The sequence below is a fragment of the Bos grunniens genome, chromosome 6 (genome assembly GCF_055505025.1).
Source record: "Bos grunniens cultivar Pamir isolate PY7600 chromosome 6, Bosgru_T2T1.0, whole genome shotgun sequence".
Classification (NCBI taxonomy): Eukaryota; Metazoa; Chordata; class Mammalia; order Artiodactyla; family Bovidae; genus Bos; species Bos grunniens.
In genome coordinates, this window is record NC_141170.1 from 53,435,897 (window position 1) to 53,452,579 (window position 16,683).

Below are 16,683 nucleotides of genomic sequence, written 5' to 3' on the forward strand. Positions count from 1 at the left end.
CATGCATGCTAAGTCACTTCAGTCATGTCCGACTCTGCGTGACCCTATGGACAGCAGCCCGCAAGGCTCCTCTGTCCACAGGATTCTCTAGACAAGAATACTGGAGTGGGTTGCCATTTCCTTCTCCATTATTAGGTAAAAATATCTAAAAAAATATCTAAATATATCTAAAAAAAAATTAGGTTAAAATGAAATTCATTGTCATTTTTATTATTTTTCTTTTCCCTTCTGCTGCTGCTAAGTTGCTTCAGTCATGTCTGACTCTGTGCGACCCCATAGACGGCAGCCCACCAGGCTCCCCCGTCCCTGGGATTCTCCAGGCAAGAACACTGGAGTGGGTTGCCATTTCCTTCTCCAATGCATGAAAGTGAAGTCGTTCAGTCGTGTCCGACTTTTAGCGACCCCATGGACTACAGCCCACCAGGCTCCTCCATCCATGGGATTTTCCAGGCAAGAGTACTGGAATGGGGTGCCATTGCCTTCTCTGTTCTTTCCCTAAGACTTACTAAATAATTTAGTTTCAAAAATTACCATAACTTACATTGGAAAAACAGTCTTTGGGGGTAGTTAATTAAGCCTAGATGTTTAGGTTTCATAATTAATAATATATAAAAGTGAACATCTATAAGCAAACGAGTCATAGCACCTTCGCAGAACCAGAACTGGTTCTCCAGACTCTAGCCGACTTCCCTGGAGATTGGATATGAAACTCTAGCATCATCCTATTGAAAGAGTTGATTGGAACCCCAAATAGTCCATGCATGCATAGCATAACTCCTGGGAGAATAAAATAATCTAGATAGAGCTGAATTTGAGAAAAGCTTAGAAAATCTGAAATTATCTCAGCCTATTTAGAACCAGTTGTGAAGAGGAGATGTGATGCATGAGGTTCTTAAGTTTCTGGGTCTATTCTATCCCCAAATGTTTCCTGTTACTTAGACAGCAAATTCTCACCTACAGAAACTCCTCTTTCAGCTTCAGTTGGATTAACATATCATCTTTTAAATGCAAATATTCTGGGACAATTAAAGTGTTATTGCCTTAGTGGGGAAAAATCTTTCCATCAGATTATTTTTTCCCCTAACTTTGAACAAAACTCATCTGAGGACAGTTAAAGATCAGACTTCCGAGGATCTTGAAAGGCGAGCAGCCTTTGTACTAGGTGTGTTAGATAACAACCACACTTTGTTTCTTTTAACAAGGGTTAAAAATACTGTTAAAGGAAAGCTAGTCAATAAGATGTCTGGAGTATGAATTAGACCATTACAAAATAATAAACAAGCATGATCTCATACCCAAGAGTCAGTGGATTTCCCTATTCTCTGTCACAAATCTACTATGTTATCATGAACAAATCAACTTATGTTTCTTAGTTTTGGTTTTATCATTTATAAAATGAGAGTATTAAGTCAGATTTTTTTAGGTTTATATATATGTACTGATTTTTTAAGTTGAGTTAGAATTGATGTATAATGTTATATTAGTTTTAGCTGTATGACATCATGATTCCAAAAATGTTTATATTACAAAATGATTTCTCACAATAAGCCTAGTTCACATCCATCAACAAACATAATAGCAATTTTGTTCTTGTAATAAGAACTTTTAACATCTACTCTTTTAGCAACTTTTCAATATACAGTGCAGTTTTATTAACTACAGTCACCCGTACTGCCCACAAAGAGATGTTGCTTCACACCTGTTAGAATGGCTATTATAAAAAAGGCAAGCTATAAGTGTTGTCAAGGATGTGGACTAAAGTTTTATTGCTTTAAGTTTCCTTGAATCTCAGATTATTTAAAAATCAAAATAATCTTCAGAGTAGAATCATAAAACCACAGACACTTAAAGTTAAAAAAGACTTCAGCAGTCGCTTCACCTTCTATCCAATTCTGGAATACTTTACTATCATTGATTAAATGACCTGTAGCTGAAGATTAACCCTGAGAAGAAACTCTCCATCTTATAAAGTAGCTTCTTCTATAAGCAGGTGGAAGAGTGCCTTGGCTTACATCTGAGTTTGAATTCCTGCTCACTAGCTGAGTGATCTGGTAAAAGTTACTTCGTTTCATTATTAGTTACAAAAATTATATTACCACTATGATGTTACTATTATTGAGAGACGCTCTCCTTGACTAAATTTTTGTTAGGCTCCTTTGAGCCCTCTTCTCAACTAGGTCTCTGTAATCCCAGTTTTTGCCAATCCCAGGCTTACCAAGAATTCTGCTAAGTCAGTTTAGTGAGAATCTCTCATTCTTAATACCTGATCAGACTCAATGGCTGATCAAATTCCTCATCCCCATTCATAACGTATAATCACTCTGGTCAATCTTCAGTAAAAGTTCTGTTAAGTAAGTTTAGTAAGAATCCCTTTATTCCTGATATCTTGCCCCTTCTTAGAAATTTTCTATCTACTGATGTCCATCATTCTACTTATCGGCTATAAATTCTCAGCTTTTTTTGCTGTATTTGGATTTGAGCTCAGTCTCGCACCCCTATTGGAATAGTCTTGAATAAAATCTTCCCTGCCATTTAAACAAGTGTCAGAATAACATCACTTCTAATTATTAGACATTCTTCTTCATGTGAACTGAAAACTTATATCAATTCCTCCCACTGGGCCTAGCACTCTCCTTTTGGAGACATAAATAACATTTGTATTTCCTCTTTCACTTGGAAATTTTTTAAATACATGAAAAAAGCAATCATATATATCTTTTTTTTTTCAGGTTAAATATTCCCATTTTCATCAGTATTTCATATTATTATTATTGTGAAAGTGAAAGTCACTCAATCGTGTCCAGCTCTTTGCAACACCATGGAATATAGTCATGAAATTCTCCAGGACAGAGTACTGGAGTGAGTAGCCGTTCCCTTCTCCAGGGAATCTTCCCAACTCGGGGACTGAACCCAGGTCTTCTGCATTGCAGGCAGATTCTTTATCAGCTGAGCCACCAGGGACGCTTCTAAGATTATTAGGGAGCCCCTAAAATTATTATTTTAGCCCCTCTCATATGAATGTTTAGATATATTGCCATGACAGTTATAATACTTCGAAAGTAATCATAAAATCTTAGGTCCCAATGACATCACTCTCTTTCTTGGTCTAGGCCATACAATTCTATGGAGTTGACCTAAGATGCTGCCCATAGATACATTAATTTTTGAAAGCTACATTACTATTTTAACACACAAATACTTATCTGGATTTTCTCTAACCTGAAATTTTTGCAGTTGATTCTTTTAAAATTAAGTGCAGGATTTAATAAAAGGATGTGAATACTCAGGATAATCTTCCCCAAAAGTGTCACTTCCAGTTATCTCATGAAATAATGATGGACATGTGTCTTGTGAACTGAAGCTTGAAAAATGATGGACAGTATAAAAGTGAGTACTTTCTAATGGCAGGATGGAAGAAAGAAAGGCATGGAGATAGGAATTAGAAAATGGTATGTGTGTTAGAAGGATGCAAAACACTGAGTAAAGATAAATCAGCTTTTAGCTGAGATGTTACTTCCTTTGAGAAATATTCCTTATATTCTCTCTTTCAATATTGATGGATTTATCTCCAGAGCAGCTTAGACTGCAACTATACTAGTACTAAACTGCATTTTTGGCATGTATTATTTGTAATTTTTTTCTGGAACAAAAAAATGCAATTTATTAGAAGAAATTTTAGAAGCATAGAAAAGCACATTTGGTCTGAATTATCTATAGAATACATACATATATATATTTATGTCACAGAATTACATGTATATATATATATATATATCACAATGCACTAAATATAAATATATATAAATAACAAAATTTTTTTTTCTCTTTTTCCCTGCGAATTCCATTTCCAAGATATAGCCATTGCAATTTATTTGTAAGTGCCCTTCCCTCCCTATGCTTTAAGTTCCTTGAATATGTAAAAGGATATCAGGATTTTAAAACCTTTTTATATCAGGGTTATAAAAACCTGTGATAAAAGATGAAGTCTGGGAAGATAAGATCCTCTCAGTATTAAGCCATACCAGGCAACACTTCAATATGTGGTCAGTATTGCACGTTATATAAAAATCCACGAGGGTGCAAAGGAGAATTCTACCCATAGTACAATTACCAAATAAGTGGGAATATATTTTGTCTGGATAAATAGCACAAGCAATCCTGATGCCATTTAGACTTTTAAAAATTACTATGGAAAATAAACTTCAGTTGCACCCTGATAGAGAAATTTTGCTTAAAGACAGTATTGTTAGCCTTTTGTGCATCTCAGCAGCATGCAACAGCACTAAAAATGAAAATTGGATTTAACTATAGCAACAAACATTGTCACATAGAGTAGACAGAACAAAAGTAACCAGGAGAACACGCTTCAGAGATGATAAAAGCTCAGTATCTTGGCAACCTTTTGTGTTGGGTTATTTTTAAAAATGAATAATATTGTATTCTGTTTCTAATTTATTCAGCCACTTACTGAGTGATAACAACATTGTAACTACAGAAACTGTATGTCATCTTGACATTGTGGATATTTCTTAAATACACTAATATTTGTTTTATTTTTCTTGTTTAGTCTTGCTGCAGTGGAAAGAAATCTTTAAAGCAGCATTTAACTTGATCAGCTCAACTATGCTGTCTACCTGACAAGTTACTATTTTGTCCAGTCAACTTCTTTTAAAAATTTTGAGAATAAATGTCTTAATGTTTCTATTAAAGAAAGATTTGAAAAAAAAGATGATTTCATTCTCCCCTTGTCAGCCAGAAATATCTTTAAAAAACACCCTGGTATTTAATTCATTATTATTAATTTATTAGTCTGTGTCACGGATGTCTCCCTGGGATACTGTGGGGTGTCGGGGCCTTGCAGTTGTGGGGCGCTGCCTTTCTCATTGTGGAGACAGAGTTCAATAGGCTGCTGCTGCTGCTGCTAAGTCGCTCAGTCGTGTCCAACTCTCTGCGACCCCAGAGACGGCAGCCCACCAGGCTCCGCCGTCCCTGGGATTCTCCAGGCAAGAACACTGGAGTGGGTTGCCATTTCCTTCCCCAATGCATGAAAGTGAAAAGTGAAAGGGAAGTCGCTCAGTCATGTCCGACTCTTAGCGACCCCATGGACTGCAGCCCACCAGACTTCTCCATCCATGGGATTTTTCAGGCAAGAGTACTGGAGTGGGGTGCCATTGCCTTCTCTGGTTCAATAGGCTAATAGAGTCTTAAAGGTGACTCCGACGATAAAGCGTCTGCTTACAATGCGGAAGACCCAGGTTCAATCCCTGGGTCGGGAAGATCTCCTGGAGAAGAAAATGGCAACCCACTCCAGTATTCTTGCCAGAAAATCCCATGGACGGAGGAGCCTGATAGTCTACGGTCCATGGGGTTGCAAAGAGTCGGACACAGCTGAGCGACTTCACTTTACTTCATTAGCCTGTGTGTGTGTGCTAAGCTGCTTCAGTCGTGTCCGACTCTTTGTGATCCTATGGACCATAGCCCCTCTCCCCACCCCTCCCCCCCCCCCCCCCCCCCCCGCCCCAGGCCTCTCGTCCATAGGATTTTTCAGGCAAGAATACTGGAGTGGGTTGACATTTCCTTCTCTACGGTATCTTCCTGACCTAGGTTTTGAACCCATGGCTCTTATGTCTCTACTGCTGCTGCTGCTGCTAAGTCGCTCAGTCGTGTCCAACTCTGTGCGACCCCAGAGACGGCAGCCCACCAGGCTCCGCCGTCCTTGGGATTCTCCAGGCAAGAACACTGGAGTGGGTTGCCATTTCCTTCTCCAGTGCATGAAAGTGAAAAGTGAAAGTGAAGTCGCTCAGTCGTGTCCGACTCTTCGAGACCCCATGGACTGCAGCCTACCAGGCTCCTCCGTCCATGGGATTTTCCAGGCAAGAGTACTGGAGTGGGGTGCCATTGCCTTATGTCTCTAGCATCTGTGAAATACACTGAAGGATGGTACTGAGGCATGAGTGAACAGGGTCACTGAAACACAAACAATCATGAAAAGCTAAATTCCCTAAGTATTGAATGCCATTTCTGATCTGGGCACTGGATTGGTGGTAACTATGCATGCCCAGATAAGTATAAAAAACCCTGGCAAATAATAATCTTTTATAAGTTTTCATGATTTATATCTTTCAAAATCTTTACAAATATACTATAAAGTGAATAGTTTAAGGTTTATTTACGTATGATTCACAAGTATCTGGCCTCGCCAAAGCTGTTCAGAAAGAGCACTAATCTTTGCTAAATTCATGCATTTCTGTGCCTCCTCTTCTATCAGGGTGATGAATTGTGGTTGTGCAAAACAGCTCAAAGGCAGATCCAAAACACCCATGAAGCATGCCCTCCCCCACCGCCATTCCCCAAACACAACTTATGGGTTGAGTCAGACTCTCAAAATCCTCTCAAATTTGTGAAATTTAGACCTGGCATTTTCACACATGGCTGTGACAAATCTGTGGTGCCCTAATTTTCTGGCTGTAGATTCTTATCCTTCTGCAGTCACCATCAAGCATATCATAATTTAATGCCAGCAAATGCGTGCACTATTCACCAGCCTATTTTTCTATGTATTTTTTTCCCCTGATGCTGGGAAAGATTGAAGGCAAAGGGATAAGAGGGAGGCAGAGGATGAGATAATTGGATAGCATCACCAATTCAATGGACATGAACTTGGGTGAACTCCAGGAAATGGTGAGGGACAGGGAGGCCTGGCATGCTGCAGTCCATGGGGTCACAAAGAGTCTTACATGGCTTAGTGATTGAACAACAAAAAGTGTAGTAAATATTCATCAAATCTATAAATTCATGAATAAACAAATGAATGAATAATATTTCACTCTCTATACCACCACCACCCATCCCGCCGACTTGAGAACATTTCCTACGTTTGTTGGCTATTCGCTTTTAATAATGTCCCATATTAAGCCATAGTTCTGACTGGATGTCATCCCATTTCCTTTCTCCTATATAGCTGAGTGACTTCAAATGCCTATCATGTTGCTTTGTCTCCTCTTTTTCTCACATTTCTCATGCTTGGGAGGTGTTTTCTGCATCTTTGTAAAGCATTCCATATCACAATAACTTCTAGTCGCTACATAGAAACATTTCTAAAACTCTCCATTACCAATTCAATTTTATTTTATTACGGCCTCCCTTGGTATTCACAGGAGATTGGTTCCAGAATTTCTGAGGGTAACAAAATCCAGGGACGCTCAAGTCCTCTATATAAAATAGTGTATAACAGTCAGCCTTCACGTCCACAGCTCCGTAGCTCTGGATTCAACTAACTGCCGATTCTTGTTTGGTTGAATCTGCAAATGCAGAACCACCATGTGGAGGGCTACCGTATTTCAGTGCTGTCTTTTTCCCTACTCTCTAAGCCTTTGGATCTAAAAATGCTACCACAAGGGTTTCCCAGGTGGTGCAAGTGGTAAAGAATCCATATCCCGATCCAGGAGATGTAAGAGATGGTTTGATCCCTAGGTTGGGAAGATCCCCTGGAGTAGGAAATAGCAGTCTGCTCTAGTATTCTTGCCTGGAAAATTCCATGGACCAAGGAGCCTGGCAGGCTACATCCATGGGGTCACAAAGAATCATATACGACTGAACAACTGAGAGTGCACACACACACAACACACACACACGAAAATCTACCACAGTATTTGAGCACGTATCTATTAAGCACTTTATATAATGGCCCCATTAAATTTCCAGTCTAACCTTGGGATCCTGACATATGACTGTTTTACTCTTCTTACAGATGAAAAGAAGACAGAGACTCCACTTGGGTAACTGGCCCAGCCTTGCCGCTGATGATTGTAAAGCCTGGTGTCAAAGGAGCTCTGAGGCTGCCAAAGCTGCTGCCTTCCCACTGTGCTGTGCTTGTGCTTCATCATCTCTCCCCGGTTTCTGCCACCTTAGCCTTCATGTATTTGAAAGACAAAAACGTTGACTGATAAAATGCTTTGACATTGATCATTTCATCTTCTCCTGAGAAATACAGAGCCTCCTGTCAAGTTTTTTTTTTTTTTTTTTTTTTACCCTTGTTCTACGAGGATGTTAAAATGACTCATCAATGAAGGAATTGCATGCAGTTCATGGGAGCTGTAATGTGCAAATACGATTTGGCACTTGGCAAAGCTTAATTATATGTATCCCGCATCCTAATACTTTTCAAATCCCTTATGTTGATTTTTATCTTCTATGCTATTATTTTCATTGCTTTCATGTCATTTTGCATCTTCCGCCTTTCCAAAGCAAATCAAGCATCATCAGTGAACCAGCCTGCACTTTGATACCTCCAATATTAGCATATCTCTCTTGTCTCATTTTATAGCACTGTGCCTCTTGCTTCAGCTTTCCTGGAGTACCGTTTATATACTTTAAATATTCTTATCTTTGATTTGTCTGCCACTGTCAAGAGGATATCATCTGCATAAGGTACCTAGGCTTATTAACCTAGCATAACATCTCTTTGTTTTAAATCATTTTCCTTTGTGTTCTCTCCAGTTTGTTATTTGTTTTTATTATCTTTTGAGAGGCTCTACAGAGAACATATGTGGGTAGTCTTGCCTCACTCTTCCTGTCACATTAATTTATCCCCCTCCCCCCCGCTTCATGGAGCATTAGTGTGTGGATCACATTGATATATAACATTCTCACTTATTCCAGCAGCTTATCTGGCAAATGCTATTTTGGATCCAGATTTAAAGAAAGAATTATAGTTAATCATCAAGGCCATATTTTTAATAAACTCATTAATAATTTTCCCACCTCTCTATTTTTGGCCTGTTTCAGATAGTTTCTGAAATTCACCATCAGCTATTTTTGGATGTCTGGCGTATCATTTGCCCTGTGTGTCATGCTTTCTGCTAGGTTTGCCAACCCTTGCAGCAAGATGTCTACATAATTCTTGTGATCAGTGTTCAGTAGGTTAGTAGTCTCTAGATTTTAATGCTTTTCCTCTTTTTCTAATAATTATTATTGGTATTTTCCCTTACTGGCCTTTTCTCTTTTTACTTGTATATCTTTAATACAAAGGCTTTTAGATTTTTTTTTTTTTAGAGGTAAAAAACTCAGTAGAAAACCATCAAATATTAAACCCAAGAGAAGCATCAAATTCTACCTTAATCATTGTACAATTTTTGAGTTGAATTTTTGCTATAGAATAATTTTTAACTTCTTAGTTAATATCTTGATGTTGGCATACATTACTACTCTTTTATGTGACATAATTTTTTTCTTAAAGGGCATTTCCTTGATTTCTATTTCCTCTTTCTGTATCATCTTATTGTTTATTTTAAATATCTTAAAAAAACCCTAACCTTCTCTTCTTTATATATTCTTTTTTCTATCCTATAGTTTATTCTTGTCTGACATTTTATTTATGCTTTTTACCTTGATGGGATAAACAAATTCTCTCAACTATATTTTGAATTTTGCTGTTTTGGCCTTAATTTAGTCTTTGTTTTATACTCTTGCTCTAGACACCAAATGTTTCTGTAGCCTTATAGAATATAGACTCTCTTCTTTGAAAGCCTCATCTTTATTCAGCCTATTTTAAAAATCATTCTTCACATCACTTTTAACTTTCCAGTCACTCTCTGAGACCTTGAAAGGGAATACGAGCTTTACTCCTTAATCAGTCCTCCTATAAGTTCTTCCTGTTTCAATATCTCACCCTTTTTTTGCCATCGTAAGTCCTGTAGCTCTAAAGTCATCCTATGTATGTTAGTTACTCAATCATGTCTGACTCTTTGTGACCCCATGGACTGTAGCCCACCAGATTCCTCTGTCCATGGAATTCTCCAGGCAAGAATACTGGAGTGGGTTGCCATTTACTTTTCTAGAGGATCTTCCTGACCCAGGACTTGAATCCGGGTCTCCCACACTGCAGGGAGACTCTTTACTGACTGAGCCTCCAGGAAAGCCCTAAAGTCATCCTACAAAAAACCTTATAGACTCTCTTCAAAGAAAAGATTGTCTGCTATTGGTTATAAGAGAAGGCAGACAAGAAAATTTGCCAGAAGGCAAGGGGCTGAGGCAGAGAAGAAGGTTTCCTATTACATTTGGCTGAAATGGTTCTCTCTGGCAAAGTAGTAGCCCACTCAAATATGCATGCACTTTATATTATGATCAGGGCTTTGGAAGATGAGTCAGACATCATCTCTTTGGCAAGACCTATGTGTAAAGAATGGAAACTGAAGCTCTAGCATCTTGACTGTTTTGTTAAATCATTGGGTTCATCCTCAACATCTTCCTCCAGGTCCAGTGACGTTTACTTCATTTCTCCAGTGGACCAGACCTTACTCTCCTTCACCTTGGGAAGGAGAGTAAGAGCCTCCTTCCTTCATACTGCTTCCTTTTCCTGCAACATTTTGACCTCCTATCCCAAATTCCAGTTAGTCTGCTTTCTGCATCAGGCTTCAGTTTACATGAGCTCTTTCAGCATGGTGATTCAGGAGACAGAATGGAATCACGCCAGCTGTGACATTTACAAGCTGATGGACTCAGGAGAGTCGTTCAACTCTCCGTGCTGTACTTATTCATCTATAAATCACAAGTATTATTACTACTTGTTTTGTAGCTTTGCGTTTGTGAGAATCAAGTGCTCAGAACAATCCTGAGTATAATTCACAGTAAATACTCTTTAAAATTTTCTATAAAGTGTAATGTAATAATAATAATCATTATTCCTATTATAATTTTTATTAGTTACAAACACATTCACAGGATATCTAGCATAAAACTGTCATAGAAATTTTCTCAATCAATGCTTGTTAAATAAATGCTTATTGAATTAATGAAAGAATAAATGATATTGAAAATACACTTGGATGAACAATCTCACAAGAGAATAGATACATACTGAAATATGTAAGAATGGGAACTTCCCAGAGGCTGAATTACTCTCTTTTCTACCATTCTGACTGGCAGATATATTAGAAAGGAACAGACCCTTCCAAATGAAACTTCACCTAAAAATAGCTGGGCACTGATAATTAGCATGCGCTTCAGAGATATCCTTTGTTATCGCACAAAACTTCCTTTCTGGCCTCTTCCCAAATTATGCTTCTGCCAAATTTCTCAGCTTCTGAGATATTTCTGCTTTTCCATGGCATTGTAAGAAATGGGAATTTCTTTCACATTTTACAAGCTAAATTTCTTCTTACACACAAATCCTATCAATTCTGTCACATCTTCCTTTTTATTGAATTTGCTGCAGTGTTAGCATGGGCATGCAAATAAACACCCTGCAGCCCTGTGCCATTTCGGATCACTTCTAGCTGTTTCTTGTATAGATCACTTGTTGTTGCCCTCAACCCTATCACTTTTATGGGCAGGCAGCCAGCCAAAATCCTCTCAATTGGTTTTCTGCAGGAAAAAACAGGGTGTTTGTACATTCTTCACACTTTCTTTTTCCTTTTGAAATATACATACACATTCATATGTCCAATTACATTTCAAAATTGCCATGAAATGAGTCTATATTCCAATATTAATTTTTCGCAATCCATCTTTGTATTTCACATTCATTGACTTGATGGCTATTGAAAACTTACAATGTGGTATAAAGAAGGCATAGGCCAGAAACCTTTTAAAGAAGTATGAAGTCTTTTTATAATATTAAGTAATTTTATAATATTTTACAAATAATAATTATAGAAAAAAATAACATTTATTTAGCCTTTCTTGTGTGCCAGATCTTGTTCTGAGCATTTTATAATACGTAAATAAACTCATTTATTTCTCACAATAAGCCTGTAAATGCTATTAATACCACCAATTTACACATAAGGACACTGGGTAACAGAGATCCCAACAATTGCTTGTTATTGAACATGCATTTGTTAAATAAAATGAAAAAATTAAGCACTACATTATTTTGACAGAGAAGGCAATGGCACCCCACTCCAGTACTCTTGCCTGGAAAATCCCATGGATGGAGGAGCCTGGTAGGCTGCAGTCCATGGGGTTGCTAAAAGTCGGACATGACTGAGTGACCTCACTTTCATTTTTCACTTTCATACATTGGAGAAGGAAATGGCAACCCACTCCAGTGTTCTTGCCTGGAGAATCCCAGGGACGAGGGAGCCTGGTGGGCTGCCGTCTATGGGGTCACACAGAGTCAGACACGACTGATGTGACATAGTAGCAGCAGCATATTATTTTGAACCCAATGAGGTAAAAATATTTGATTTTTAATATAGTAGTTTATAAATGTTCCAAGGAATGAGGGAGTGTTATGGATACATGGCAGCCAGAAGTGAGACTGAATTATGGCTAGTTTGGGCATTGACAGGTAGACAAGGTTTGAAAGTGTTATGAGGATTAAAGATGACTAAATAACCAAAATTCAACATGTGGGAATTCTGCATGTGACACTATCCAAATATTTTACACTTATTATGTTCAAATCATGAAACAGTTCTTATTGTAGTCTCTGTTCTATAGAGGAGAACATTGAGGTTCAGATGGGTTCAATATATTGCTAAGGTCCTAGACTAAGTAGTAGAGGAAAATTCAAACCAGATATTCTGACTCTCGAATTCCACTTGACCACTGCAGACAGCTCCCTTCCTGGGGAAGAATATTTCAATTAATTGGGAACCATAGATAAGACAAGAATGGGCACAACACACACACACACACACACACACTCACATTCTGAAACTGAAGGAAGAAATACCACATTCAAATAATTCAGAAACTTGAAAGTACAGACACCAAAACAATAACAGTAACCTCTACAACTTTCCATATTGTTATCAGATATCAAAACAACAACAACAACAAAACAATAAAATTGAGTTTTGAAACATATTTCTAGAGTTCTGTTTTCAGCTAGTGTTTCCAGATTCTTTTGTAGAAATATATAACTGGTAGTCAGAGAATCGGAGAAGGCAATGGCACCCCACTCCAGTACTTTTGCCTGGAGAATCCCATGGACGGAGGAGCCTGGTGGGTTGCAGTCCACAGGGTCGCTAGAGTCGGACACGACTGAGCGACTTCACTTTCACTTTTCACTTTCAGGCATTGGAGAAGGAAATGGCAACCCACTCCAGTGTTCTTGCCTGGAGAATCCCAGGGACGGGGAAGCCTGGTGGGCTGCCGTCTATGGGGTCGCACAGAGTCGGACAAGACTGAAGCGACTTAGCAGCAGCAGCAGCAGTCAGAGAATAAAAGAAGGATTCCAGAGGGTGAAGAGTCAGCAGGTCACCGTCATAATGGCCTCAGTTGAGAGTAGAACTTCAACTGGGAACAAGTCAGGACTTGATTTACCTGGGAGAGCTCTCCTCCTAACATCTCTTTCATTATTACATATCATTGAGATTAAAGTCCCTGAACCAGTCTAAATGAGCTACAGGGTATAGATACTCCAGAACCTCCAAATTCCTATTGTATTTCTTACTCAAAACATACCTTTCAGAGACATTTATAGCTCTTTAGAGAATCCTTTGTTTCTTTTATGTGTATAAGCTATTTCTGAGACACTTGGTTCTTTTTTTTCTTTTTGCCCTTAACTCTCACTTTCATATCTACAAAAATAGCTTCCAGATGGATTAAATGCTGTATTAGTTTCCTATTGCTGCTGTAACAAGTTATCACAAACTTAGTGGCTGAAAATAACACAGATTTCTTATCTTGCAGTTTTGGAGATTAGAAGTCTGAAATCGACTTTATAAGATGAAAATTGAGGTGTAAATGGAGCTGTATCCTTTTTTAGGCTCTAGGGGAGAATTCGTTCCTTGCCTTTTCCAACTTCTGCAGTCTGCCAACATTTTCTGACATAGTGATCTCATCACTATGACTTCTGTTTCCATCATTACATCTATTTCTCATACTCTGGGTCTCCTACCTCCCTCTTATGAAGACATTTGTGATTATGTTGGTCCTACCTGGATAATCCAAATGATCTCCCAATCTCAATATTCTTAACTTATTCACATCTGCAAAGTCTCTTTTGCCATCTAAGATAACATGTTTATAAGTTTGTGGATTAAGACATAGGTACATTTTGGATACTATATTCTGCCCCCTACAAATGGTAGGGTTAAAACTACTAAGGAACAAGAAAAAATACTAGCAGATATGAATTTATCTTGAGATGGGAAATAATATCATAAGCATAAGAGTGAGTGAAGAAGTCATAAAAAAGAGGATTACAGACTCAAACCAAGTTTAAAAAATTCTACTTACATGGGGAAAATATGCCACATAAAGTGAAATAACAGTCAAATGAAAATCTAGACTAGTTGCAGCACAGAGATGGCAAAGGGTACATAAAATAACATTATTGATTAAGAAATAACTATCTATCTGTGAGAAACAGATGAATACCTCAGCAGAAGAAGGGGGAAAGCACTGAACAAACTACTGATGAAAAAGGAAAGTCAAGGGACCATTAGAAATGTGGAAAAAACTCAACATTACTAATTAAGAAGTGCAAACTAGTACAAGAAATATTTCCTTAAATAATCAAGCACGGCTTAAAAAACCCTACTGACCAATGATAATAAAATGGTTGTAGAACATAGAGGGCCAAGAATAGTTTTAAACGTTACCAACTGTATGATGGCCAATTTGTGACTATATATCAATGGTTCTTAAAATATTCAGCACTTTATCTCAATGACTACATTTCCAGAATTTATAAATAAATAAGGATAAAACATAAATATGTACCTACAAATATTTTTACTATAGGTGAGTTCAGATTGGACAGAAATCAGAAATTAACCTACATCTGAAAAGTAACTAAATAATTCATTACGCATATTATAGTGGACTTGTATAATGAACCATTATATTTCCATACACATGTTGTTTTCAAAGATGATTTTTCAGAGTACTTTATTAAAGGCTAAAAGTCAGATGCAGACACCACTGTATTAGATTAGGATCTGCTGCAATAATATATCAACACCTCAGAGGCTCAAAGCATAAAGATTCATTTCTCATTCATGCAATATCTGCTCTGCAAGTGGTGACCCAGAGACTCATCTAATTCCATGTGGTGGCCCTGCTAGCTCCATCTGCAGCATCAGGGTTCATCGCCAATTTTCGATATCTCACCCAGTAAACTAATCTTGCCATATGGTTCTGGGTAACTGAACTGTGCATGGGACAATAGACTGGTTCAAAATTGGGAAAGGAGTAAGTTAAGGTTGTATATTGCCACCCTGCTTATTTAACTTATATGCAGACTACATCATGCCAAATGCCTGGCTGGATGAAGCTAAAGGTGGAATTAAGATTGCCAGGAGAAATATCAATAGCCTTATATATGCAGATGACACCACCCCAGTGGCAGAAAGGGAAGAAAAGCTAAGAATCTCTTGATGAGGGTGAAAGAAGAGAGTGAAAAACTGGCTTAAAACTCAACATTCAAATAACAAAGATCATGGCATCCAATCACATCACTTCATTGCAAGTAGATGGGGAAACAAAGGAAATAGTAACAGAATTTATTTTCTTGGGCTAAAAAATCACTGTGGATTGTGACCAGGGCCATTAAATTAAAAGACACTTGCTCCTTGGAAGAAAAGCTATGACAAACATAGACAATATATTGAAAAGCAGAGACATTACTTTGCCCACAAAGGTCCGTCTAGTCAAAGCTATGATTTTTCCAGTAGTCATGTATGGATGTGAGATTTGGACCATAAAAAAGGCTGAGTGCCAAAGAATTGTTGCTTTTGAACTGTGGTGCTGAAGACTCTTGAGAGTCCCTTGGACAGCAAGGAGATCCAACCAGTCAATCCTAAAGGAAATCAGCCCTGAATATTCATTGGAAGAACTGATGCTGAAGCTGCAATACTTTGGCCACCTGATGTGAAGAGCTGACTCATTAGAAAAGACTCTGATGCTGGGAAAGATTGAAGGCAGGAGGAGAAGGGGATGACAGAGGATAAGATGGTTTGTTGGCATCACTGAGTCAATAGATATGAATTTGAGCAAACTCTGAGGGCCAGTAAAGGACAGGGAAGCCTGTCACGCTATCTTGTAGTTCATGTGGTTGCAGAGTCAGACACAACTGAACAACAATTGCTAAAGTGGTGGGAAATGTATTCCTTTTACCTGCCATAAAATGAGACAAAAATTACTAAGGATCAAAAAGTTCTAAAACAGGTAATATCTTTTGGTCTTATCTTTTTAAATTAATTACTTATGCATATATTAAAAGGATTCAATGCATATTAAAAAACATAGACATTACTTTGCCAACAAAGGTCTGTATAATCAAAGCTATGGTTTATCCAATAGTCATGTACAGATGTGAGATTTGGACCATAAAGAAGGCTGAGCACCAAATGCTTTTGAACTATAATGTTGGAGAAGACTCTTGAGAGTCCCTTGGACTGCAAGGAGATCAAACCAGTCAATGCCAATGGAAATCAATCCTAATATTCATTGGAAGGACTAATGCTGAAGCTGAAGTTCTGATGCTTTGGCCACCTGATGCAAACAGCTGACTCATTAGAAAAACCCTGATGCTGGGAAAGATCAAAAGCAGGAGAAGGGGACGACAGAGGATGAGATGGTTGGATGGTATTGCTGACTCAATGCACATGAGTTTGAGCAAGCTCCGGGAGATGGTGAAGGACTGGCATGCTGCAGTCCATGGGGTTGAAAGAGTCAGACAGGACTGGACATGCATATATGTAGAGAGATGAATAGAGCTATATCTAC